The sequence below is a fragment of the Heterocephalus glaber genome, unplaced genomic scaffold (assembly GCF_053883595.1).
Source record: "Heterocephalus glaber isolate CG9 unplaced genomic scaffold, H.glaber_assembly_v1.0 deba00001472, whole genome shotgun sequence".
Lineage (NCBI taxonomy): Eukaryota > Metazoa > Chordata > Mammalia > Rodentia > Bathyergidae > Heterocephalus > Heterocephalus glaber.
This window is the reverse complement of record NW_028258315.1, coordinates 2,402,953-2,429,384: the sequence shown is the minus strand read 5'-3', so window position 1 is coordinate 2,429,384 and position 26,432 is coordinate 2,402,953. Positions and strand designations below refer to the sequence as shown.

General features: G+C 44.2%; 1 long non-coding RNA gene across 1 annotated transcript in view; it reads left to right on the top strand.

The window, feature by feature from the left end:
- LOC147826154 (uncharacterized) overlaps positions 1-25,429 on the top strand; it is a 28,747-nt gene extending 3,318 nt beyond the window's left edge. Inside the window, exon 3 of the long non-coding RNA XR_015439273.1 lies at positions 17,016-25,429. This is a non-coding gene — a long non-coding RNA (uncharacterized LOC147826154). The remainder of the gene's footprint in view (positions 1-17,015) is intronic.
- The last annotated feature ends 1,003 nt before the right edge of the window (positions 25,430-26,432 follow it).

The following is a 26,432-nucleotide window of genomic DNA, read 5'->3' as shown; positions in this document are numbered from 1 at the left end:
ACGCGCAGCGGGGAGCAGTGGCAGAGAGCGGAGGGGAAGTGACCTTTGACCTCACCAAATGCAAATGCTGTAAGAAGTTTTTAAGGAAAGAAAAAGCGGAAGGTCAGGGAAATGGAGAAACGCGGAGTCCACCTGAGGCGTGAAGGGCCCTTTTAGAGCTCCGAGCCCCTGGGTTTGGCGACTTCTCTGCGGTAGGCCTTGTGCGTTAGGGAGTGGGGCTTTCCCTTGGAGGGCGAAGCTGCCTGCCGGCAGACTTCCTCCAGTAGCATATTTTACATATATAAACACCTTTGCAGCCTAATAGCTATTTAAAGAGATCATTCACATAACGCTTACCTAAACCGATCTTTCGTAAAATAGCTTTCCTTTATTTCAAGTCTTTTTCTCCCTTCTTTTGATTACTAGCCTTTGTCACTTGGCTTTCATCTCCAGGTTGGTCGCCAGAGTCTTTCTATGTCGAACTTTCCCATCTGCTCCTTTGTAACATCTCTCAGGGCTTTCCTTATTTAGGCGGGGACAGGATTTTATTTTTCCAATTGTATGGATTGTGCATTTTCTGGAAAAGGCCGATGTCCCCTGTGTTTGGCCCCTGTTGGTTCTTGCAAACAAGGATGCAGATGGGGCGCTCAGTTGCAGCATCCTAAGGAGAGTCCAGGTCTTGGCTCAAGGCACCCCGACCTATCGCTTCCCCGACCTTCTTGATAAGCCAGATACTCTGCTCATCTCTGGACTTAAAATGTGTGGAGTCGGAGAAACTGCGAGTTATTTCCCATTGTCGCTTCTAGCAAAAGCAAAGGGGGAGGGGCACCGAAACATTGTTTCTGCCCAGGAAAAGAAACGCTGTTCTGCAGCCCGCATCTCAGGACAAAGTGAGTGTGGGACGATGAAGTGGGCGCTGGGCAGACAGGACTCGGTGGAGCTGGAGGATGCGGGGGCTGCGTACTCTTTGGAGAGTCGTGTTCCTCCCAGTGAAGACAGGGAAGGCATTTGGGCTCTGCTCTGGTGCTGGAGAAGGAAGCCACGTCCCGAGGCGAGGTGTGACCCGCTCTGTGGAGGGAGGATTTTGCATCTGGAGAACAGGTCTAGGCAGCCCTGGCCACCACTGGAAGGGGCTTTGTGCAGGAGGGAGGGGATGCATTGTCCACAGGCTGAGGTGGTCAGCGTGGCTGAGCTCCACTTAAACAGTTTAATAAACCTCTTCGCTTTTGTGGTTTCTACCTATGGAAAACTTTTTTTGCAGTTGGAGGCTTTCAGAGAGGAAAAAAAACTTTTCCATTTGTGAATCAGTTACAAAAATGCAGTTGAACTGTGCAGTTTATGGCCACAGGGATTTAATAAAAAGGGAACGAACACAGGTGCATGGCCAGAGAAGGCATTTTGTTCTTATTTTGGACATCAGAATGTGCAGGTTCATAGTAATGTGAAAAGGATAAGAAACTTGAATTTTCTTTTTTTGGTACCGGAGATCAAACTCGGGACCTTGTGTTTGCAAGGCAGGCGGAGGCACCACTGAGCTAAATCCCCGGCCCTTATTTATTTATTTATTTTTTTACTTTATTCTAATGTATCCCTGATCTCCTTCTGACTAGGAAATTATTTCAAGTCCAATGTTTGGTTGGCGTTTGGACTTCAGTGTCTCTACAAAGTGAAGATTGGAGTTGGTGGAGTCAGGAGTACCCCTCAGAATATCCTTATGGCTACATTATTTGTACTTTTGCTTTAAGTTTTCATTCACTTTTCTGATATATAGGACATAGTACAATTTGCTTTCATAGCTAGACTTAATGGTGGAATTTCAGTTGATGGAGGTAGAGGGAGTGAAGTTACTCCGGTAATGCAGAGACGTTCATGTGCATCAGTAGAGTCTCCTTCAAGACTTCTGTTTAAACTACTTGTTAATCAAGTCCACACTGTCTTTAAATATGACCATAAGGAAAGAATTAAACTTTGAAAATGTAAAGAATTTTACAGGGTTCTGCATTTCGCTCTTTTTTTTTTTTTTGGTGGTAATGTGCATTGTATTTAGTTGCAATTCACTTTGTCCTTTCGACAGAGCAGGAACAACTTGGCAAATCTATTAACCTTCACTTTAGTCTGTTAAAGCAGGAGAGGTCAGCAACATCCTCACTCTTTGAAGCTAGGAAAGTAGAGTCATTGGAAGATTAAACCCTGACATCTGTATAGCTCGACATTGTCGTTAATAAATGGGAATTGTGAAAGGCTGCAGTATGGCAGAAGACGTTAAACACCTTCCTATACTTGGAGAACTTTCTGCATGTCCTGGCATCGTAGGAGATGCGTTCCAGGACACCTGCAGACACCAGAACCTCAGATGTTCATGTCCCCTCTGTAAATTAGACCTCAAAGCAAAACAAAAACAGATAGACAGGATTGCATCAGCCGAAACACTTCTGAACAGCAGAGTGAAGAGAAGGACTGTGATGGAGGGGTAAAGGCTGGCACGTGTGAGGAGAAGCTGGCATGTCTGAGAAACATTAGATTTTGAGAAGGCTGGAGAGGGATTTAATTGTGGCCTTTACATAAGCAAAAGATACCATATCCAAAATCAAAAGTATTTTGTTGAATTTTTAGTGAAATGGATCCCAGGAATTCGTGAACTGGGATGGTTCAGGCTGTGAGCAGCAGAAAACCTACTCACTCTGCAGGCAGGAGCCCAGGGTGTTCATGGCCTCCTGCCCTTGCGGGGACCTCAGGTGTCTTTGGTTAGCGGTGCAGTGATGCCAGCGAGGACCCCAATTCTTTCTCTTTTTCTACTTTTAGAAAATTACAGAACCCACTTCTGGGTGTAAGACAGCAAGAGTTATGTGCTTTGTTGTTTGCACCTAGAAGATAAAAATGGGAAAAGAAGCCCTCTTCAATAGTGGAATGAAAGCTCTGTTCTCTGGGCCGGTTTGGAGCCCTGCTTCTCCCTGGGCAATGATGTCTCCGATGGGAGGTTGACTGCAGGTGACCGAAGACAGGCGTGGGGGGCGGTGGGCTTGGGGCCTCCTTGTGGGTCCCACGGCCCTCACAGGGCTGTCAAATGCAGTCTGGGTCTGCAGCAAGAAAGGCGCGCGCATGGACCCCCGAGAGCCCGATCACGGAGATGTGCGGAAGGGTGGCCTCATAGAGACAATTTTGAATGTTGGCAAATCTCAGCACAGACAGATGTGGAACCTGTCTCTAAAGTGACAGAATTTTATCTGTCTCAGATTATATCTCTGATTCTGTCTGAACATGGGGACACGGTGGAGTGAGAATGAAAGACAGTGTTTCTTCAAAGTGCCCCGAGCTCCCTCAGGCTCTGGTCAGCATACAGGCTCAGGAGCCTGCTGAGGGACAGAGATGTGGTGGCTTGGGAGGAGATTGAGAGCACTTTATTTTTACTTTTATTTTTCCTGGTACTGGAAGTTGAACTCAGGACCTTGCAGTTGCCAGACAGGCATGGCACCACTGAGCTACTTCCCCAGATGCTGAGCACTTTATTTTCAAGCAGTGATTCCTACATGCCTGAGGTGAACTGAGGTGTCAGCTGAACTCCCTTTGGAGAGCGCTGGTAATTAACACAGAATAGAAATATATTTTTGAGCCCCTAAAAACATTCACAAAAGTTAATCCTGTTCTAGATCACAAAGGGCAGTCTCATAAGTTCCAGAGAGCTGATATATGAATCATGTCCTCTCACCTCAATACAATAAATTCAGATATTTATTGGACACAAAAAGGATAGCTTGAAAAACATGTTTGGGAGCACCCCCAAAACTATGAAGTAGAGTTTATCCTAAGGCAGTTACGAACACTGAGAGCTGACGACATGCAGCAAGAGCATAACTTGAAGAGAAATTTATAGCATTGAAACCATGATCAGAAATTAAGGAAGCTTGATAACAAAGAAACTAAGGATTCAATTCCAGAAGCTAGAGCAAGGGCAGGAGAGCCAATCCACAGAAACAGTGTATCGGTCTGAGCTGTTACTGTTTTACTTCAGGCCCTGGTGGAGACTGAATGCAGGGCCGGTACACATATGGTTAGGCTTTACCCATGAGCTCTACTCCCAGCCCTGGCTCTTACTTGGAAGCAACAGAGCCCTCACTGGCTAGATTCTTCAGAACAGGTACTTATTAATGGACAGTTAAAGATGCTCTGGTTTCTTGAGAGGACCAAAAAATTGGTATTGGAGGCTGTGATATGAGGAAGAACAAGGAGTCTGCCACGTAACAGCTGCCTCTGTCCAGCACCACCAATCCTAGCTGACCACGCAGGCCTCCTTGGCTAACTCCTGCCCCTGAGATCCCTTGGAGAAAGAGCAGACTCCACGTGCACGGATAATGTCCGGTTCTCAGGTCCCTCTCTCTCAAGTACAAGCCTCACAGGGATGGGCCCGGTGAGCAGTCAGGGCTGTGTGTGGGATCCCGCAGCCGGAGGCTGGGTGGTGTTTCTGGCCTCCGCCTTGGGAGATAGAACTCATTGTGCAGGAATTCCATCACCAGGGGTGGGTAGAGGTACAAGGCAGGTGCCTTCTACATTCAAGAAGGAAGGAGATAACATCAGGCATCAATGAAATAGATGATGCTCTTTTGCAATACTGAGATGATTTATAGAACCAACAAGCATTTCCTTGAAAATAATCATAAAATAGAGCCTGCTGCTGAGATTTAGAAGAAATATCCATGACACACACACACGCACACACGCACACACACACATATGCACATAATTAGGAAATAGCTAGAGAATGTATTCTAGCTTTTATTTTTGGTGTTGAGGGTTGAAGCAGGGCCTTGTGCGTGTGCAGGACGCGCTCTGCCACTGAGCTTCATCCCCCGCCCCCAGAATCGACAGTTGATGAACTAATCCTTCTCCCCTGTCCAAGTCAGTTGCTGGGGTGGAGACCATGACCCAGTGAGTTTGCCTTAGGTGTGGGCCTCATCCTCACCCCCGTGTCTGGGTGTCCAGGCAACACCCCAACAAGACCACACACAGCACAATGCGCTACACAGGGGCAGCCGGCAAGTGACACCCGTGCGGTTGGAATGTGACTCACGTCACACAAGCAGCCACGCATCCTCGATGTTTCACGACTGTAAGAAAGTGTTGATAGACATCTTTATCTTACTTTTGTTTCCCAGCAGTGAAATTGCTGTATCAAAACATACGAGTGACGTGAAAGCACGTATTACACTATCAAACCTCTTCCTTTGTCAGGGGTGGCCATTTGCATCTTAGCTAGCTGTGAGGAGATAGGGCCTGTCTTTTCAGCTTGGATTATTTCATAACAAAATGGTTTCTGATGGTTGTTTTAATTTGAACTTGGAAGAATTCCTCAGGGTAAGTGACTTTCCATAGCTTAGCCAATCTAATATTTATAATGTTTTGTAAGGTAGTTACTGCACTTTTACAGATGAGAAAACAGAAGCTCAAAAAGTCAGCAGAACTTTCAGCCCTTTAGTTAGCAAGGATGTAGGACTTGTACCCAGATTTTTCAGAGTCCAAAGCTATTGTTTGTAATAAATATTTGAGCATATGGAAGACAGTCATATTTGATTGAGTACATAAATGAAAACATAGACATGGAGACGTATAAAATGGAGATAAAAAAGAGCTTCTCCAAAATTGTTCCAAGGAACATGAAACTTTTAAATTTCCCTAGAAAAAGACCAGTTCGGTATGTGAGAAGTCGGGAAACACCAGCTAGTGTTTCCCGTCTTGGAGATGCATAGCAAATGTGGCCTATTTTAAGGGTTGGAGAAGACTTCCAGCAAAAACTTTGTTTAACATACCAGAAAAGTAGTGTTCCAAGGAGCATGCTTTGGGAAATGCTGCCAAGTAGTGTACCTTTCCTGTTTTCATGTTTTATTGGGCTGGCTGGAATGTCTAGGCCGTGGTAATGATATTGCTGATGGTGATAGTTTATTCTCCCCTGATTTAATGAGAATGTTTCTAGTATTTCATCATCAAATATGATGTTGGGCACAAGTTTAGAATAGATTCAGACATCATCTATTATCTTAAATAGAGCCTTTTCTTGTTTTCTGACTTACCCAGCAGTGGGTGCTGAATAGGAAGGAATCAACTTAGCACATAAAGGAGAGAACATTCAAAAGTGAGTTATTAGTTGAGTAAAGGAAACGTGAATCTGTTGAACTTGGCTAACATGTGCCGGGCAATCACTCTGCCACTGAGCTACCTCCCAGCCCAGGGACAGTGTTTCTGGTGGGTGAGCAATGTATCCTAAACCTCTTGCCAAAGTACTGCTTCTGCCCTGGGTGGGGAAAGGCCCGAGCATCTTCCCCCAGGAGGGTGATATTCAAGTGGTTTATCTCTTTACCCTTGACTGGAGACTAGAAATGGCATCACCCTTGCTCACCCTTCACTCCACAAGTATTTTTTTGAATGCCTATTGCTGCTAGGCCTAGTTCTGGGTGCTGTGCCTCAAGTAGCATTTAGCATAGGGGGAGCCTGGTGGTGTTGGTCTAAGTCAAGTGCTGAGGCATTGGGCTTCCTGTGGGGCTGTTTGGATTCTCCCTGGCAAAAGAACTAGTGCTGTGTGGATCCTGTCCCTGGTCCCTTCTGTTTCTTGCCTCCCCCTTCCTTCTCCGCCTTCCTCACCCTGGCTTTGGTCAGCAGGCATCTCTGCCCTGGAATATCTGCTGAGCACTGGCCAGGCTGACCCAGTGCTGGCTCGGGTAGCGTAAGTACTCAAAACTGAACTGGGGCAGGAAGATGTGTACTGCTCTGGTGAATTTTGCTGTTGGCCAGAGAAGCCCCCTGGAGATGGACTCGGTTGTTCTTGGGGGAACTGCCGCATGGGTGATTGCATTTAAGTTTTGGAAACCACTTTTTCACTAACAATTTCCTTGTCTACAACTTTATGAGGCGGTAAATAGCCCCTATGTGCATAATTAATCCTGACATCATAGGTCTCTGGCACTGAAAGACAGCAGCCCAGCCAGCGCTGGCTTTTATTAGCAGCACAGCCCGGGGCAGAGCACCCAGCCAGTCCCACCCAAATGTCCTATTCTCAACCTTAATAGAAAACCCTCCCCGGCCTTTGCCTGTCTTCAGGGAGGCCGCCTTTTCCTGGTCCAAGTAACACCCTCCTCCTTGAGGAGTGCTAGCACAAGATGCAGTCAGATTGCATAAGCCCTGCTTTGCACATATGTCTTCAATTTTGCCTCTGGAAGTGTGGTGGTTGTTAGGAGGAGCAGTGTGGTCCTAATCCAAGAAGATGACAGGATAACAGCACAGTTCTCAGGTGTCTTTGACAAAGCCTAGGGACTTCTACCTTTCCAATTGCAATTTATCCCTAACCGGGGGCCTGTGAAATTTTGGAAACTACTTATTTATTATTTATTTGTGGTGCTGAATCTGGAACTTTGTGCATGCCAGGCAAGCACGGTACCACTGAGCTGCATCCCCAGCCCTAGGACTTTGATTTAACGAGTTAAAAAAATGATGAGTTGAAGCACGAATGAAGGAGGGAAGCTTGGAAAGTGGTGATGAGGTATTGGTTCTTAGACTTTATGAATCTATTTTTGGGAAGGTTGAAAAGGTTTCAAAGAAAATAGGACAGATAGAGCTGGAGGTGTACAGTGCATGCTAAATGCTGTGGGTGGAGAAAGGTAGGAGCATTTGGATTCAATCCCAAGGAGGAAAGAAGGAAGGGAGGGACTTAGAGAGAGAGGGAGGGAAAACAGAAAAGACAAAAGAAAGGAAAAGAAACAGCAAACCGACTGTGGAGGACGCCTCATTTAAGACCACGTGGTGCACGCTCAGGGTGCAGGTGAAGTGTGAGAATTTGCCACCTGTGCCCTTGGCCTTCCAGCCCTGTGGACTCTGGCACATGGACGAAGATGGTTGGCAGGATAGGTTGGAGTTTACGGAAGTGAGTCTTATTGTATCTTTAAGCCACTTGAGAACCATCTGGGTTAATTTTTATAATTTAAGGGGGATTAAGGGAATCATTTCATAGTTCTAAGTCACAGGGCAGACCGTTGGTCACAAAATGTCCAATGATTACACTATAAAGCTTGGTTTATCATGGCCCAAGCATACATTCTCCTTTCTTCTCCATCCAATGTGAGCATATTTCTCATTTAAAATGTTAGGTCTGTATTTCGCAACTCCAAAATGCTAAGATGGTCTTTACGTGCCTTTTAGAGTAGAGAAGGGCTGCCCTGGGGTTGGTCCCGTGTGGGTCGGAGCTGCACAGTGTCTTTGAGATGGGGATGGCGGGGAGGTCAGCTCAGGACTTGACTTCGCAGGAAGCATTTGGGCCCTGCTGTCTTCCCTCGCTGCAGCCCTGGTGGGCCTGTGGTTGGCCTGGGCTGGATGTGTCTTCCTCACTGGATTCCTTCCAAGCTGAGCACCCAGTGGGGTGGGGGTGACTGGGGGCCCTGGGGTTGGGTTCTGCCACACCAGGGACAACCTGGGACCCACTTTGGCGTGTTCCGTCCCGTGGACACCACTGGCGATTGTTCCATTGGGAGACTTTCTGTTCCCTGTTGCTGCTTCCAGTCCAATCCTTCTCACATGAAAAGGCATCCATTAAAAGTTCTCATGTCTCCTACTAGTTCTTCAAGGTCATTATTCCCACCCTGCTTGCTTGCTTTTTGATACCTCGATAAAAGTTTGCTAATTTATTATTGTCCAAAAGGTTTTCTTGTCCCAGGGACAAACAGAAAAGTCCAAGTTTTCCTGTTTTTCTAGGTCTCCACAATTTGAACATGAAAGCAAGATTTTTCAGGCCCCTTCTGTTTTGAACGGAAGGCAGATGAACAGCACTTTGGCCATGGGCTTTCTCACTGAGCAGAGGGTGGGTTCTGGGACAGCTCTGAAGCACATTTCAGTTCCTTCCTCTTGCTGGGGTCCTTACCCCTGAGGTCGTCATGAGAGCCATCCCTGTCTTCGTACTTGGAGAAGATGTTTTAGCATGGACGGGGACACAGGCTCCTCGGTGGGCCCTTTCTGTAGCACAGAGCCCTGGGCAACTGTCTGCAGGGTGCCCTTCATGGTGAATTGAATTTGCTGCTCAGCGCCTCACTGAGGGCCTCATCCTGGTCCGGGGCCCAGGTGAGCTCCCTTCCAGTTACAAATGCATTGCAGGAAAGCCTCAACCGGACTTCAAACCAGAGCGACCCTCGAAGGCAGGATCTGAGCCTCTGAGGCTTCATCAGTGTAGTTCCTGAGGTGGGGAGCTTTTTTTTCTCTTTTTATAAGTTTCTTTTGCCTTGTACTTTTTTTCAACTGAAATCCTTTTTCAAGTTCCATTGTTGCCGCATAGGTTATCTGTAGGTCAGTGGGTTCACAGGTTGTTTGGATTTCCTAAAATTGTGCTTTTGCCTACATGTGGTGGGCGAGATTGTGGGTGAGTCTGAGGAGCAGTGGAGCCCGATCAGGCCGTGCATCCGGCTCCTTCTGTCCCTGCTGCGTGCAGTGAGGGCAGCCGGCTCCCTGGTGTTAAGCCTAAGGCCAGCAGAGACCAGTCCCAGACTTCTGGAGCTTCTGGCCAATTCTGTGGCCTCACTCTTTCCTTCCTTCTGTCTCTCTTTCAAGCATTTTCTAGGACCGTCAAGGGGCCGGCTGCATTTTGCAGTACTTTTCCTTTTGATGAACAGTTTTCCAGATGCAGTATGCAGCTGCCCTTCCATTCAGAGTCAGGCTGCAGCGTGCCAGATGCAAGTGCGGGCGTTCGTGAGTTCATGGAAGAGCAGATTAATGTCCTGACTTTCCCCTGTGCCTTGGGAAGCATCCGCTTTTCCATTTAGAGAGAAGAGAGGGAAGAAAATACCCTAACAACCCAGATTTGCTTAATTTCCTGCTTTAAACATTGATGCCCTAAAGGAGCTCATTTTCATATGAAATTGAATGGTGTGGTAACACGTGGGGGAATTTTGATCTAAAAAGCGTTTTCCTTTGCTGTGCACGTACTGCAGACACACATGCAGGTTTATCTACAGGGGAGGATCTAGTCCATGGACAGCACAGTTGAAATGAACTTGTCTCAGTGATAATGTGGTGAATTGCTCCCAAACTTCATTCTGAAAATGGCATTTTAAAAGCTTATTTAGTTCTCTTCTCTTTGAGATAAGAGTACAAGCATTAAGTAAAGTTACAGAACTATTTTGAGTTGCTACTCAGAAAACAAGGTTTGGAATTGGACCATTGGGTCTGATACTTTGGGGGCACTTTGTGTGGGATGAAATGATTGTTGCTATGAATCCATAGAATTGTGTTGCTTCAGAGCAGGACTGTAAGTTTCAGTATTTTCATCTTCGTGATGCCGATGGATCCAGAAGTCAGCATGTATAAAGCTTTTGTATTCTCAAAAAAATATTTATTGACCTCTCACTGCATGATAGGAACGTGCTGAGGGCTGGCTCAAACCTAAGGGAGCAGGAGGGTTATGGGAGAAACCATGCCCCCAAACTGTGCATGTTGAAGTCCTAACCCCCAGGCCTCGGAATGCCCTGAAGCCTGGAGACAGAGTCTCCAAAGAGGTAGGGAAGGTAAACCGAGTCTTATAAAGGGCCCATGTCCAGTCTTCCTGGGGTTCGCATGAGGAGTGGAGGTCTGGACACAGGCACCTCGGAGGACTCAGGCTCTGCAAGCAAGGAGGGGCCTGGGGGCCCAGAGCTACCTAGTCCAGTACCACTCTCCCTAAGGAAGAGCGAAAGAGGAGTAGTGTTCGTGGATACCGGGTGAAATGTGAGCCCGATGTTGTCTTGCGGCAGGGCCAAAGAGCACTAAATCTGAAGAAGTACAAGCAGAGTAAACGCTCATGTCTGACAACCCAGCTGGCTTACAAGCGAGGCAGACACACTGATACTACTAGGCCTGTTATTATCATGAATCACTATTTGTCAAACTCCTAAACACGGGGATGGTGTTATCTGCAGCCCCCCAGTTCCGTGTTTCAGGGCGGCTGCAGAGTGGTGCCCCATACTGGCTCTAAACAAAGTTGCCGTCACAGTGGAAAGATTCCGTCCTGACCGCAGCAGTTTCCGAGCAGGAGAGGCGAGTGCTGTGTCATGAGCTCAGCTCACGGCCTCCTTCCTAGCTGGGAAGCGGCTGAGGTTCTGCTTCGCACTCATATTTTCGTCCGTGGTAAGTGGATAAATGTGGTTCGCATCACTCAGTGCCTTGGGAATGTCTTACGGTTATTTCTGGAATGGGCAAAGTTCAGCACAGTCTGGAGCCAAAATGTCCCCATTACCCAGCCAGTATCGTTGAAATGTTTATGGCCCGTCCTCAGAATGGTGTGTACATGTGTGCGGCTGACATGCACTTTGAGCACATCCCGGAGCATGGTAGAAGGCTGCAGAGCAGCGAGGACAGTGCCTGTGTGTCCCTGGAGGCCTTTTCTGTTTGGGAAGCCTGAAGCTGCCAGGGAAGGTGCACGGTGTGTGGATGTTTATGCGACTGCTGCTCAAAGCATCAAGCCTCCTCACCTGGTCAGAAGCCCTGAAGGACATAAGATAGCTCAACTTTCCGACGCTTTAGTTTTCTTTCTTCTTGTGCTGGATTCCACCTCGAGACCAGCGCAGCACTGCGTCCCGAAGCTTCTCATGACAGTCAGGAAGGATGTCTGTTTTCACAGCGTGGCTCAGGGGTTCTTGGTGTCTCCAGCCCTTTTAGGGACTCTGTGAGGTTGCAACTATTTTCACAGTGACGCTTAAGACAACAGATATTTTTCAGAAGCAATGTGGCGAGCGAAGATGCCATGGCTTGAAAACTGGTGGAATGTGTCTCGTGTAATTGCATGTTCTCCCCAGTTTTTCAGTCAGCAGGATTGAGGGGTATATACTCATGTTGTGTAAGATTAACTCAGTTTGTTCTCAGCATTTCTCCCTTGTTCTTACTATCTACCATACCTGTGCTTACTGTAAGCTTCATAACTTGTCATTTTGAAGTCCCAATTTTCTTGTGCCTACACAGAAATACAACCAAATGTAAATACGGTTCTTGTGTTGTTTTAATATTTTATTTTTTCTGAAAAATTTGATAATTTTATCTGAAATTGGATCTATCTAAATAGGATCGAATCCTTTAATGCAAAATAAATTGAAGTTCATATTTTTGTTGTGTGTAAGGATGGATTTTTGTCACTGAAAGGAGGATTAAAGGCTTTGCTTTCTCAACGTGCCTTTAAAGAGGCTAAAAAGGTTAGAATTTGTATATCAGAGGATTCTCTGACTCACGAAGAGCAAAATCTATTCCAAAGAAACTGGAAATAAGAAATGAAAATGTGACGAAAACTATTTCCCCTCAGCTCTATGAAGGTTAATAATTTATCTTATCGTGTCTTAACAGAAAAAGATCAAATTGCATTATTCATGGTGCTATTTAAATCATGACTTCATTTTTTGAGCCAGTAATAGTTCAGAGTTTCAAGAAAAAAATGAAATGAATGTTTTAGATGAACATGATGAGTTCCTTTAAAACCCAAACTTATTTGTTGCAGCTTCTGGACTAGACACGAAGGGGCCACAGAACCCTGTGCCAAGCTTCCTGTCGCGTGGCTGGCGAGTGCCCACAGCAGCTCAGGGACAGCGCCCGGCGCAGCTGCCCGGCTGGATGGCTCTGGTCCGAAGCCAGCCACATGGTGCCTGCCCCTACCCACAGCACAGTGCCCTGCTGAGCCCGAGCTGCAGCTGGAACACGGGGGCCAAGTGGGCAGTGCATCTGCAGAATTGTACTTGCAGCTTGTGAACAGAGGCGGGACTTACCATTTCGCTTGTATTCAGCCAGTGTGGAATCTGTGACTGGCTGAAGGAAGCTTCTTTTATGGCAGAGCTGGGTAACACCCCGGCTGCTGAAATTCAAGGTGTGATCAAACATATGGTGAATATGGAAACTGTCCTTACAGTGAAAGACACGGGCTATTAATCCCTCTAATGCTCTGCTCCTCGAGTCCAGCACACTTAGCCCATCATTCTGCCCCTTCCTGCATCCTCTTTCCTGGCTTTCTTTAGTCGTGCTGTCATGGCTGCCTCGAGGTCCTGATAGATTAAAAACATTGACCTTTTGTGGTCATTTTGACTTTGAGGAAGAACCAGAAGTCACATGGTGCCAGATCTGGTGAATGAGTGCCAGCATTCTCCATATTTTAAAAATATATTTCAGAAAAATGCAAAAGAAGATGTCAAGTACTGTTCAGAAAGGGGTGAGTGTGCTCTGAGCGAGGAGTGTGTTCGGTGGGTTAATAGTAATGTGTCTTTTTCTGCAATACACCTTTCAGAACTGAATATTCCCTGTATATTTTGCACTCGCCTCATATCCAAGATGATGAGTAGCATTCCTGAGTCTCACAGTTTACCCTGGAAAGACAGACAGTGCAAAAGCAAATGTGGGTGAAGCTGCCTGGGTCCCGCCACACACTGCCTCCTGCCACTCATCGCTGTTCTTCGTTTACCACACACTTTGCTTCTTTTTCAGAGCTAGTTTTCTTTAAGAATGTCTTTGTGGGGACAGGGGATTTGGCTCAGTGGTGCCGCTGCCTGCCTCACAAGCGCAAGGTCCCGAGTTCGATCCATGGTACCAAAGAAAAAAAGAATGTCTTTGTGAAGACATGAAAATTACTAACTTGGTAGTGTTTGTCGCCAATGGTAAAATTCAGGCTTTCTGGTAAAAATTAGGATTTTAGAAAACTTATGTCCATCCCTGTGAACATTACTGAGTCCTAAAAATTAAGGAACTTTCAGCTAAAATTAGTAGTGCTATTAACAAATACTTTAAAAACTTGGCTTGTGAAATATGTGAGATTTAGAACATTTGTATACGTCAGCAAACCAGTCTTTTCACATGACCAGGGCACGACACTGCAGACTCCTGTGAGGTAGACCGCTCGACTTTCATGTAGCAGAGTTAACAAGTTCAATGACACAGTTTCAGATTCCACACTGTAATTACTCTTTAAGAGATTATCACTGTCAAGTTTTGATGTGGTATCAAAGAATATCTACAATTTTCTGAAAAAGTAGCTAAAAGCGTGCTCAACTTACACCTCTTGGCTACCTGTGGAGGTTGGGGATCTTCATGCACTTAAAGGAAAAGAACGTTTTGCTGCAGATTATGGGTAACATCAGTGTGAGAGTCCAGCTGTCTTCTCCTCTCTTTCAAAGTGTTGGAGTCAGATCCAGGCCCGATGCTGCCAGACAAGGGCTCTGCTGCTGCACCACACCCAGCCCCAGCTGCCTTCTCTCAAGCCAAGCAGCACAGAGACTGCAAACATGAAAATGGTGTTACCCTGCTCCACCAGTTTGTTTTGTTTTAGGAAATACAGTTATTTTTCATAAAATACTTTACTTACACTAACATATAATAGATTTATCATGGTTCTTTTATAAATTAATGAATGAAAAATATTTTTACAACTTAGTTTCCAGTTAAAATATAGTAAAAATTGTTAAGTAGGGCTGGGGATTTAGCTCAGTGGTTCTGACACCTGCCTCACAAGCACAAAGTCCTGAGTTCGATCTCTGGTACCAAAAACAAAAGGGTAAATAAAGCCACCTACACAAAATCTCTTGAAAACTCGAATTTTAAGAATGTAAAGAGGTCTTGAGAAAAACAACAACAAAAATGAAACAAAGTGTGAGAAATGATGCTTGGGACTCTTGAGCAGGCCACATCAAGTCTACTCCTGCTAATTCAGGAAACTGATTTATTTTTAAGTGGTCCCCACCCTATCTAGATCCAAATCTGTCAAATCAACTCAGCCAGCATTTTTGACACCCGCTGACTTCTGGTCATGGTGACTGATAGGATATGAAATCTGAGCTTGGAATTTGGATTCAAAGCAGCTATGCAAAAGGGAAGGTTGGTTCTTGGGCCCTGGAGAAACTGAGCGCCACTTTGGAGTTTCAGCAGCAGCTCACTCAGGCACTGCCGCAGCAGGTTGGGATGTTTGGTGGTGGGAAAGAGGGGACTGTTTTTGGAAATAGCTTCTATTTTAACAGAGTGAGGCACCAGGAGGGTTATGGACGTCTAAGAACAGAGTCATGAAATAGTCTTGGTTATTTCTTGCTTTTTCAAATCATTCAAACAATCTTGGTTTGCTACAGATGCCATAAACAAAAAGGGCAAAATCTGAAATATACCAGCTGGATAAAGGAAGGATACAGCCAGTGTACACAGAGCTCTCATAAGTTGTTAAGTAAAAGACAAATCATCTAATATAGAAAAAGAATAAAAGCTACAGTTTGGTAATTCTTAGAGAAATCCAAATTACAAGTAATAAAACATGCCATTAAAGAGGAAAATGCAGGTTTAATAATGATATTATTGGGCCAGGGATTTAGCTCAGTGGTTCCGCCGCCTGCCCCACAAGCACAAGGACCCGAGTTCAATCCCTGCTACTAAAAAAAAAAAAAAAAAAATGATATTATTTTCACCCATCATCTTGGTGAAAAAATTATAAAATGACTGAGACAGAACTAGAGGAATGAAACTTTTGATGCTTTTTTGTTGTGTGCTTGAATTTATGCACTACTTTTGGGAAATAATGTGGCAATATGTGGAATTAGGAGGAAAACTTCATATACATTTGATGCAGCAATCTCACATTTGGGAATTCATCCTTGAAAAAAACACTTCCGTAGGTAACAAAACATGTGTAAAGATATTTATTGCTGCATTTTAGTTTTTAGTGAGATACACATTCCATAAAAGCCGCCCATTTAAAGTGAATTTTATTTTCAGTGAATTTTATTGTATTTGTAGAGTTGTGCAATCATCATCACTATGTAATTCCAGAACACTCACCCTAACAACAACAACAACAAAGATAGATGTTTGGACTGTTCCTATTGTTTGGCTGTTATCGGTTACGCTGCTAGGAACATTCATGTGCAAGGTGTCCTATGGGCAGGTGTTTTCAGCTGTCTTGGGAGTGCAACTTCTCAGTCACTTCCTAACTGTGGCATCGTGAGGACTGTGCACACTGCTTTGCAGAGTGCTGCACCACTTTACACTTCCACCAGCAAGATAGGAGGGTTCCAGCTTCTGAGCTGAGCCTCTGGGGGTGGAGATCCCACAGGGAGCCCAGGCTTTACTCCGAGGAACTGTGGGGACACCAAGAACGCAAGTGTGAGGCTCAGAAGAGAGAACCAAGACTTCACACATCTTATTTATAAAGACATGAAACTGCCCTTCAGACAACTTCAGCCAGTCGCAGGAATATTTGTGCAGACCTCCAGCTCATTGATTACAGCGATTTTGTAAACTCCACATGGCCCTTCTGTCTCAGCAACATTAGTGTTTTATAATTTTTATTGTTCAGGCAGTGTGCTTTCTGCGGTCAAGCATGGTTTTGAATTTAGTTTCTTTTATTTCTCTCTGTTCAGAATTGTCATCCGCCTGATGGATGGTGCAGCCGTTCCTCTCAGGCAGTGGCTTCCTCAGGGTGGGGTGTGGGTCGGGCCTGTCAGGCTCACCCAAGAACTAGTTTGGAACTGGGTTTCTGGGCCTGAGCTCAGGCTTACTGATGCAGAGTTTCTGGCATGGGGCCTGGGTGTATGTTTTCACAGCCCGCCACTTGATGCTGATGCTGGCTACATTTGAGAACCATTCGTCCAAAGGAACAAAAATAACATGGTGTAGATAACAAACAAATGATGCATTTGCTATTCTGAATTTGTGATCTCTCCTCTCTCTGTATAAACTGATTTAAAATGTATTATTTTCTCATCTAATTATAAATATTTCATAAATGTTATAAATGTTTGGAGGAAACGGAAATACTTAAAATCCGCAGAAATGCATGGTTTGCCCTCCATATCAGTGGGCTCAGTGTCCACAGATTTAACAAAGTGCAGATCAAAATTATTTCTTAGAAACGACTGTCTCTGACATGCATAGGCTTCTTCCAGTTCATCATTCCCTAAACAACACAGTGTAAGAACTATCTCCTTTGCATTTCCATTGCATTCCGTACAAAGAGTAATCTAGAGATGATTTAAATGCCCTGGTGGATGTGGGTAGGTGCCGGGTAAACATGACACCACTTTCTTTAGGGTCTTGAGCACCTGTGGGTGTGGAGGTCTCTGTGGAGTCCTGGGGCCAGTGCACCGTGGATGTTGAGAGATGGCTGCATATATGAAGTGAGATGTGAGGATTCGACATGAAACACCAGGAGGAATCTGCACTGATATTTCAGGAGCCAATGGACAGGGTGAGTAAACCTGTGTTCCTGAAGATTCAGAAAAGAGAGCCAGGAGCGGTTATGAGTAAACTTGTTTGAAAAGGTCAGAGTTTCATATAGCTCAGTCAGAGAAAAGAGCAAAAAAAACAAAGAAACCCCCAAACCCCCCAGAATAATCATGCGGAATAATCCACCATCAATACTAATGACAAAAAAACCCCACAATGACTTTCAAATGAGGCTCTCACGAATGCAATTCAGAGTGTGTGCTTGGCATGCCTAGCTTCCTTATTTTGAGAACATAGATATTAGGGGACTGGCCAAATGTAGGGGTGGAGAGGGAAATGTGGTTGATGAGAAGTGAGTGTGCAAACAGGTTGTATGTGTGTTGCTTTGGGACACTAGGTGCATTTTGATTTTTACAAGCCAGGAAGGGTGGTATCCTTTTCCAGGGGAGAGTCCCACTTGAGAACTTTCTGAATGGCCCTTAGCCATTCTACCACTTTTACTACTGTTGTCAGACATGTTAAGTTGACAGCATTTCCTCGAATATTTATTATCTCTGGCAGGGCATAAAGCCAATTTTGTCATAAAGATGCATTGTTGTGGGTTTACAATACACACGTTTATTCTTTAGAATATTTCTATTGATGAGTTATTAATTTTATGAGTTTTGTTATGTTAAACAATGTGTACTTAAGGGGGAAAATATCAAAAAAATGAAGTATTGAATTTTTAATATTTATTGAGTATAAAAAAGCATCAAAATTTTCAACATTGACTAGTTCTTGGTGTAAAAAGTCTAAAAAATAAAAACGGAAATAAATTCCTGTATGAACTACAATGAAAATACTAACAGAACTCTACAACAAAAATAATCTTTAATTATCACACCTGAGGCAGTCTTCACACATGACAACAGCATGTTCCATACACACATGTTGCTTACACTGACAGCACATGTGTTTTGCTTTCCTGGCCTTTTTGTAGGACATACTTGACGTCTTACTGGTCTTGCTGTTTTCTCAGGACCTTCTTATTATATTGTATAATTTGTAGTAAACAGGAACATAAAATATCAATAAAATAAAGTATTAAATTCTTAATATATAGTGTACATTTAGGAATAAACATCAACATTTTCACATCAGCTGTGTACTTGCTTACAAAACCTAAAAGATAACTTCAGAAATACAAACCTATGTGAACTACAATGTAAATACAAACAAAAGTCTACCACAGAAATAATCTTCAACTGTCACACTCAAGGCAGTCTTCACACATGACAACTGCATGTCAATGCACAAGTATCACTTATACTGATAGCACTTATGTTTTGTTTTCCTGATGTTTCTTGTAGGGCACAATTGACATTCTTTTGGTTTTCCTGTTGTCATAGTAGGCCTTTGTGATGTTGCACTTGCCTGTTCTGTTAGCTCTCAAGTGTGCTCCACAATTTTTTTTTGTAGTTCCCTGGGCAGAAGCATTTTGTTCTTCCTCTGCTATAAATGATCTCTTATGAGTTCCAGTCCCAATCTAAGAAAATTTCTCAGTAATATTGTGCACTTGTTATTTTCTTTGTAAATTATCAAACTATTTAATGCCACATGTGTTTAGGGTTGAGTAAAACACAGCAAATGGCCAATGCTTTGTATTTTGAGTGACATCATAGTTACTGCATAACTCATCAACAATATTTACTCCACCTTTCATTTTGTTGTTAAGAGTTACCGTCTGAGGCTTCAGTTTTGTTGAGGGTTTAGTGCAGTTAGAAACAAAGGAGCTGAGTCACTTCCTTCTCTTACTTTTGTTCAGCTGTAAATGCTACACCACCCTAATTCACTGCCTAAAGCTACAGCAACCACAAAATACTGCAAGATGTTCAGCAATAGTTAAGTATTCAGATGGTGTGTAAATTGCTTGACATTTTGAAACCAAACTCTCACACAATGAGCAGGTAGCAGCCAGAATATCAGTTATTTTTCTTTCTTGATGGGTGATTTTGTCAAAAAACCTCAGCAATTCCAAAGGAAACCAAATCTCAGTGTCATTGTTATTCTAAAAACCTCAAGCCTACACCCATAAATCTTTTACATCCATAAGTCTTTTACATTCCTGCAATTACCATGAGAAAGCCCTGTTAAGTACAGCAGACCTATGCTTTCTGTTCAGCTAGTGAGATGTCATAATGAACATACTTTTAAGTATGGCTATTGGTGTGTATATTTCATTATTTTCATATTTCACATTTTGCAGCATTTTGTCTGTTACAAACAATTTCCAACATTGAATGGCAGTGCTGGCATTCTATCCCCTGCTGAGATCCTCACTACATTTTCAGACATAGTTCTAACACTGGATTATTCCATTTGGTTTTGTGACCATTTTGACTAGTCAAATATGTACTAATATTGCTGTTTTCTTTGTCATCTGAATCAGGGAGTTCTTCATTCTGTGTTTGTATTGACTAATTCTTGCTCCATTTCACTGTCACAGGAACTTTGGCTCACATGGCCAACATCATCATATGTGCACAAGTCACTTGATTATTCACTTTGAACCTCCTCTAAACCTTGCAAATCTAGTTTTTCTTGTGCCATTGTATTGCACTGAGCTACTTCTACCAGAAATGTCAAATGAAAACTTTAAAAAACAAGTCCTAAATGCACACTTGTTGCTTCTTTGGAACTCCTGTACACACCTTGCTATTCATCTGTCAAGTGGGTGAATGCACAGATGGGTTCCTGCTGTCTCCATGCCCAGGTACTGTGAGCCACATCCACATTCAATTATGGTAAAGTACATGTTTACTTAATGGAAGAATGGTATGGGTGTATTCTACCCCCTATAATGCTCAGATAAACATATGCAAAGATTGTTAGCATTATGTGAGTAAAAATCCCAGTTTGACACTTTTGCACACATCTACACACCTTGCTGTTCATCATACCAAGTGGGTAAACACAAAGATTGCTTCCTATATTTCCCAGGCACAGATCCTGAGATACACAGCCAGCTACTATTCTGCCAAAGTACAAATTTACAGTAGAGAAGTATGGGATGGGTTGTTGTAACTCAATGTTATGCCCTTTGGGTAAAGGTGTTTTGACTTCCTGTAGGGATTGGTTATTAGTAATTACTAATCACACTGGTGAGGAGTAGTTAGGAGCATATCTTGAAATCACATGGTTTGGTTATACAAACTTTTCCAGAGTTAGAGTGTGCTTCCTCTTAGCTTGAGGACCTCTAAATGTGGCACAGATGGTTTCTGGTGCTCATTTCTTAGGTGATAAGAATGTTGGAGGGTATCTTAGTTACTTTACTTACCACTGGGACACATACCCAACACTAACAAATTAAAGGAGGAAAGGATTATTTTGGCTCGGTGTGCAGGGGTTTCAGTTCATAGTTTGTTGGCTGCCAGGCAGTAGGCATGGCAGAGGGGCTTGGCAGAGGAGAACTACTCAGGATGTTGGATGGGAAGCAGAGAGAGTGGAGGGAGGGATTGGGAGAGCTAACCATGCAGCCCTGTCCCCAGTGACCCACCTCCTAGCAGCAAGTCAGCTATAAACTGACCCTTGGACTAATCCACAGATGAATATCATGTCCCACAAGCCAATCACCTACCTATGAGCACATGAGGCTTTGGGGACCATCTAGATGTAAATCATAACAGAGAAGTTTATACACTCGGTTCCTCCAGGGCCATCTGCTTATTTGCTCTCTTGAGTCATCCAGTACTCCATGCAAGACATTGTGTAGTTGGTATGCAGACAGCAGTGAGAAGGTGGAGGCCTAGAGCCCAGCTGTCCCTGTTGGTGTCACAGCAATAGTCTCGACTCTATCCTTGTCCTGCTAGGTAGTCTGAGGCAACAGGAAGCAATGGCTTAACACATAGGCTTTGGATTTGTGGCAGAGTTGGGGCAAAACTGTACCCTGCCGCAGAGGGTCCTTGGAAATGTTATTTCACCTTTCAGTGCTCCAGTGTCTTTGTAAGCTGGTGGTGATAGCTGTACCAACCTGTGTGTGTGTGTGTGTGTGTGTGTGTGTGTGTGTTTGTGACTTGATGACAACATAGATGGTCCATGAAAGAACCCAGCACCACCTCACAGATGGCCCTCAACAGGTTGTTACAGGACACAGCTGCGGGGAGGATGGGGATGAATTTGTAAAAAAAACCATTAGTGCTCTGGAAAACAATGAGGGGCCCAAGGACGTAGCTCAGAGGTACCGAGCCTGCCTGGCAAGCGCAATCCCTGGTACTGAAAAAAACAAATCAGTAAGGGGACAGCATCATTCCTAAGCACGGCTATTATGTTCACGCACCAAAGCCTGCACTTTTGAGTCTCAGTGAAGAAGGTCTTCCCTAAATTCTGGGCAAGTTTCATGTACAGTGGCATAAATAAAAGAGTTAAGCTGCAAATGTAGGGTCTGTGTCAGATTTGACGGATGTGGAGGACAAAGTCCCTGCCCAGTGCTGATCTACCAGCTCTTTCTGAGAGGGACGCGTGGGTTGTTGGCAAGCCTCACTCCCCTTTTATTATACTGGGAAACTGAGACATGCACGTGGTTAAAAGGCCGACCATCCAAGACACACGTGAAACCTCTCACTCAGTCCCCAGACCTTCCTACAGTGCCGCTTCTGGGGTTTTCGTTCAATAATATGTTGTGCAGACACAAATTTGTGCCAAATATCTACTTAGCCTCTTATTTTAAAAATATTGAATCATGGTAAAGTACACAAAACATGTAAGTTACCGCATGAGCCATTTTCACAGTGTAGAAGTGTGAAGTATTCTCACTTAACGCAGAACTCCTTTCTTCTAGTATGGCTGAAGCGCCACGCTCGCTACACAATAGCATCTCATTTCCCTCCTCCCCAGCCCCTGCTAACCACAATTCTACCTTCCTTTCTATGAACTTGACCACTCCATACCTCAGGTAAGAGAAATAGTGCAGGTCTCCTTTCATCACTGGTTCATCTCATTTAGCATGATGTCCTCAAGGTACATCTGTGTTGTCAGGTGTCGACATTTCCCTTTGTAAGGCTGAAAAGTATTCCAAGACTTTTACACATCCTACTTTGTTCGTCCATTCTTCCACTGGTGGACACTTCAGTAGCTTGCACCTTTTGGCTAATATGAATGATGCTGCTGTGAACACGGGTGAGCAAATGTCTCTTAGACTCTGCTTTCAATTCTTTTGAGTCTATAGTCAGAAGTGGAATTTCTGGATCATATGGTAATTCTCCTTTTCAATTTTTAGAGAACTCATTATTTCTAATAGATTATTTTTTGAGCAATTTTGGGTATATAGAACAATTGAGTGGAAAGTACAGTGAGTAGAAGAGTGAAGAGTGTTTCTGTGTCTCCTCTCACCCTTTTCCAGTTTTCTGTGCTGTAATATCTTTCATTAGTGGGCCACACTTGTCACCCCTGATGAGCAGTACTGATTGTTATCAACTAATGTCCAAGTTTACCTCAGTGCTCACTCTGGGTACTCAGCATTTTGGGTGTTGACAAATGTATAATGACTTGTATCCACCATTATGAGCCAGAGTAGTTTTGTAAAAATCCCATGTGCTCGCCTGTTCACTCTTCTCTTCCCTCTAACTCTGGGCAGCCAATGGACTTTTTACTGTCTCTGTAGTTTTGCCTTTTTGAGAATGTCATGTAGTTGGAATCATGCACTGTGTGGCCTTTTCAGATTGGCTTCTGTCATTTACGAATATGCAGTTAAGCTTTCTTAAATTATCTTCATGTTTTGATAACTCAGTTCTTTTCATTGCTGAATAATATTCCTTTTTATAGAGGTACCACAGTTTGAAGGACATCTTCGTGTTAGAAAATTTTGGCAATTATGAATAAAATGGCTGTGAATATCCATATGCAGATTTTTTGTGGACATAAAAAGTATGATTGAAAACTATGGTAAATGTGTAAGTCAAAAATTCATTACAGTAAAAGACATATTACTCTTAGTCCCGTGAGAATGCACCCCCTCACTTACAACACATGGGATCCATCTTTCTTGCCACTTTCCAAAGCAATTCTGGAAGTCTTCTTTCATGTCTTTCTAAAATGTGATAAAAAAAATACGGTGATTGCTACAGCTGAGTGTCATCTAAAAGAAAGGCAGCTCATAAAACATGGCGCTGTGTCCTCATCCGCTGTATTCACCAGATCTGGTGCTGTGCAACTTCCGGCTCTTTCTCAAGTCAAAATGACCATGAAAGGTAAATGGTTTGGATCAGTTCCGGACATGGAGGCTACCAGCATAGCACAACTAAAGACACTCATGGAAAAGGACTTCAGAGCTGCTTTAGAAGGTAGCCAGAAGGGGGGGATATGTGTGTTAGAAGAGAAGGGGACTATTTGAGGGAGATTAATGGCAATGTGTTTTTACTGTAATACATTTTTTAAAAATTTAAACATTCACAGTAATTTCAATCACACCTCATAAATTTTCAACTTAAATACCAAGAATACCGAGAAGCACAGTTGCTGGATCATATGGTAAGAGTATGTTTAGCTTTCTAAGAAATTGCCAAACTGTCTTCCAAAGTAGCTGTACCATTTGGCATTCCTACCAGGGAAGAAAGGAGAGCAGAGCTGCTGATTTTCAGTTTGTTCAGCTTTTCCCTTGTGAGAATGCAAGTGATGAGTTCCAAGCCTCCCGCAATGCCAGACTGGAAAGTAGAAACCCTGCAATTACGATCGCAGTTTTAATGTTTAACACGAATACACAAAGTTTGTTGCTAACAGATACTTTTGCTATTTGCCTTTGTACTTAGAACATTCTCTCAGATTAGTGTGCCATGCTGGCACAGGGTCTTTTCATAGCTGCGGAGAAGGTGACGCTACAAAGTGCACAGAACTGTGTGCTCTGCAGATGAGGAAGCGTGGAGACACGCTAACAGATTGCAAGGAAATAATTCCTGGGGACAAGAGCTCCCTTTGATCTGCTTTCCGTTTTGAAGAAGAAAGACAGACCAGGAAGTGTCTTTACTGGATAAACACTGAGTATCATTTTTGGAAAGCATGACACTCAGATTTGACTATTCTACAGGTGAGAAAGCCTTGACGGCCACAGAAAAATAAAGAGATCACTTTTTAGTACTGGTACTGTGTATCGGTTTAAAAAAGTATAAAACTGTGTGTGTTAAATATGAAAAAATGCTTTTACTTGTTTGTAATTTAAATTTGAGTTTTTGACTAGCTAGTACCTGCACATGGTGCCAAATTCAAAAGGAACAAAGACAGGTGTCCTTGCCACTGCTGTCCCCACGCCACATCCCCAGAGCTAACACGCCCACTGTGTCCTCTGTGGCTGCTTCCTCCCTGTCATGACCGTGATGTGTGCCCAGAGTCCTTGCGTCTCCCCACATGAAGTGCACAACAGATATATTGCTCTGCATGTTGCTTGTTCCACTTAAAAATAGCCTTGAAACTATGGAAGGGCAGAAAGAGACAAGGTAGCCGAGGAGCAGTGGAATGCGAGGCTGTGGTGGGTGACTGTGCAGAAGGATGTGCAAGGGACTCACAGCATCGCACCCCAACTCCATACGCACAGCCCAAGGCCAGCATCTTCATTCATCCTGGCTTTTGTTCCCAAAATCCTAGTAGAGTAGGGCTCTCACAGCTGAGCATCGTCTGCAGCACAGAAGGAAGAAGGTGGAGAGGCGAGACTAGCATTGGGGTGAAGGAGCAGAGAGCAGATCCGGACCTCCCAAGTCCTAGAAGGGGAGAGGACCCCTGGAGGCTGCCAGCTCCAGGAGGGATGGCTTTGCTCACTCCCTGGGCCTTGTCAGGTCCCACATTCTGGCAGGGGAAGGTGCTGCGCTGCAGCTCAATGTCAGCTCAATGTCAGAGTGTAAAGAAATCCCCAGGCTGGTTCTGAGGTTCCCCTAGACCGGGCATGCTTTTGGAGGAGCAGGCACAGCTGAGGCTGAACACATAGGTAGTTGCTACAGCAAGCACTGGCCACAGCAGGTGCCCCTAGCCGGGCTGGGTGACCAAGGAAGCACATGTTTTACACCTACTGATGTCCCTGCCGTGGCAGAGTTGGGCTGGGCAAAGTCAGCTGCCTTTGACACCAGCTCAGCCGTGGTCACTTCTGGGTTGGTCAGGGAAGAGGATGCTGCAAAATCCACCGCCGCTGAGAGTATCCTGGGGGCCGCTGTGGGTGTGGACCTTAAGCTGCTGGACACATGAAGCACCCTGACGTCCCGGACAAGAGGAGGCCCGCGGGATGTGGGGTGGAGGGAAGGGAGGCCTCGTCCTCCAGAGTGTGGGTGGGCCGGGCAGGGGGGCTAAGCTCCTTCTGTGAGGCAGACCTTCTCTTTAAGGTACACATACTCGGTACACACTGACACTCTCACGTGTGCTCGGTGACTGGGGAACAATACCAAAATCAAAATCAGCCCTTCTCTGGCACCTACATAATCCTGTGGGGGGGGGGGTGAGGGCTTAAAATCAACTGCCAACAAATTTCCAGGGTACAAGATTATTAATTATAGTCTCCATGCTGTACCTTCAATTCCAGATTTTCTTCACCTTAAAGCAACAAATTTGTGCCCTTCAACCAATGTCTCTCCATTATCCTACTGTCTCTATGAGTTTGACTTTGTTAGGTCCCGCAAGGAAGTGGGGTCATACATTGCCTGTCTTTCTATGTCTGACTTGCTTCACTGAACATAGCATCTGTTCGATTTATCCTCATTGCTGCAAATGGCAGGATTTCCTACTTTTTCAAGGGTGAAGAGTACTCCACTGTGTACCGTAACAGATTTTCTTCCAATTCATTCGCTGATGAACCCCTGGGCTCTGTCTGTGTCTTGGTTATTGTGAACAGTGCTGCAGTATACCCAGGAGAGCAGGTAACTCTTCGATGTATCGATTTCATTCATTAGATGCCTGGAAATGGGGTTGCTTGATCATACAGTTAGTTCTATTTTTAATTTTTTGAAAAGCCTCCATACTGTTTTCCATATGCTCTATACCATTTTAATTTACTCTTGTGCCTCAATAAAGCTGGAAAACAAAAACAAAACAAAAAATGAAGAACTTGTGCCAGCCAAGCCTCTAGGGAATAAACCCCACGCCTTTCAAGTTATCAGTGTAACCCTTGGTGCTTGAAGCTATGCCTGGATTGGAACGAACACTCAGCAGGTATTAACTGGAGGAATAACTCAACAATGGAAGATGTGTCTTAAAGAAGAAATAAGAAAGGTACAATGATATTTAAAGTGTTTTAAAAGTGTTTCAGAAATTTAGTCACTCGAGTAGTT